The following is a 1,750-nucleotide window of genomic DNA, read 5'->3' as shown; positions in this document are numbered from 1 at the left end:
ATATATTTAAAAAATATCAGTCCCTGGGTTACATAGGAGTTCATTCTGATGACTACTACATTGTAGGCTGGTTCTGGTATAAATCAAATAAACCCATCTTTATTGTCTTTTGGGGATGAAAGCATTACAATTGAAATTATCAACAAATTACATGCTGAAACTCTACACAGTATTTACTGTCAACAGTAAAATGTACTGAAATACAAAAAGAAGTCACAGATGGTCGTTAAGTGTGGTTCATCATACCTTGAATATATTCTAAGCTGGGAATAGCCTCTAACTCGTTATTTTCCATTTCACAATTATAAATAATCCTGTAATAAGCATCACTTGTGCATGCAGTAATATCACAGGTTAATGATATGATGACTATATTTATACATGAAAGGAAACTACCTAGTCTAAAGTACAGACTCTGGGGCCAAAGTATGAATTAAAAGTCCAGCCCTACTACAATCTGTGAAACTTCTGCCAAGTTATTTAATCTTTCAGTGCCTCAGTTCCCTAAAATATAAAACAGGAGCTATAAAAAAAAAAGTCTAAGAGCGTTATTATGAAGATTAAATGACTTAAATATATGGATGGGATACACATATAGTAAAAGTCTCAAACATTTAGTAAGAATTTCATAAATATTAGTTATAATTTGCATACTGAAATACCTTCCCTCAGAGAAATTAAAATGCATGTATATGTTGTTTCCTCGGTAAATGGTGGTAGAAAACATGTCCTGTTAGAGGAGGTAAACAGATCCTAACTATCATGGGACAATACCATCGACTCTTGACGGAGCCAAGAATTACAATCTGCTGGGTTGTCAAGACCAAAGACCTTCCTTTCAGAATCTACTGCATTCTATGAAAGGCAAAAGGAAAGAAAACAAACACCATAAGGCAAATTAATAAAAAGGGAACAGGCTGCAACATCCCCACATGTATTTTTCCTGAAGTTGGAGATTATGCATAAAATCCTATTCTATAAAACTGAAGCTAAAACAAACCAAAAAATAAAAAATGAAAGAAGATATAAGTAGAAATATTTACTCTGAGATTAACTGCAAATTTAGTGTGGATAAGTTTGGAATTCTTCCTTGATTCAATGTAATTCAATAAATATCCTGAGTTGCCTACAGTGTGTGAGGCATTCAGCTAAAACCTAGGGACATAAAGAGGTCCTATTCCTATCCCCAACCTGTGCACAATTAAGTCATCTGCCAGGTTAAAAAAGACACAAAAAAATTCTGCACAAAGAGCACATGCAGAGGCCTAAACAGAAGAGAACACGCAGCTAAGGAAGAGGTTCAGGTAGTGAGCCGGTAATGGATACAAAAGTCTAAAGCTCAGTCCTATAGTGTGGTTTGTCTGGTGATACATGCTGTAGAGCCACTAGCATTCAGAAACAGTAGAAGCCCCGTTGTTGTTAATGTGCCATTGAGTCGCTTGTGACTCATGGTAACCGTATGTACAATAGCCCTAACCTCTGCTCTGTCCTGTGCCAATCGTACTGTCTCGGACACTCCCATCCCGATTATCCCAGTCACTGAATCAATCCACCTCATAAAGGGCCTTCCCCTCCTGCGCTGTCCCTCAACCCTCCCAAGCATGACGTCCTTCCCCAAGGACCTACCTGTTTCTCTTTACAACATGTCCAAAGTATGTTAGATGGAGCTTCAAAATCCTTGCCTCCAAGGAGCCACCTGGTTTAACCCTTTCCAGGATGAATCTGTTTGTTTTCCTAGCAGTCCATGGTA

The 1,750-nt window shown here is 37.7% G+C and overlaps 1 protein-coding gene across 2 annotated transcripts in view; it reads right to left on the bottom strand.

The window, feature by feature from the left end:
• Window positions 1-1,750, bottom strand: part of RNF214 (ring finger protein 214) — a 48,170-nt gene that overhangs the window by 10,205 nt on the left and 36,215 nt on the right. The window lies entirely within an intron of this gene.

Source organism: Elephantulus edwardii, unplaced genomic scaffold, assembly GCF_000299155.1.
Source record: "Elephantulus edwardii isolate Elephantulus edwardi_28Jun2011 unplaced genomic scaffold, EleEdw1.0 scaffold00093, whole genome shotgun sequence".
In the NCBI taxonomy this organism is placed as follows: Eukaryota; Metazoa; Chordata; class Mammalia; order Macroscelidea; family Macroscelididae; genus Elephantulus; species Elephantulus edwardii.
The sequence above is the reverse complement of the archived record's forward strand: the minus strand, read 5'-3'. Positions and strand labels throughout refer to the sequence as shown.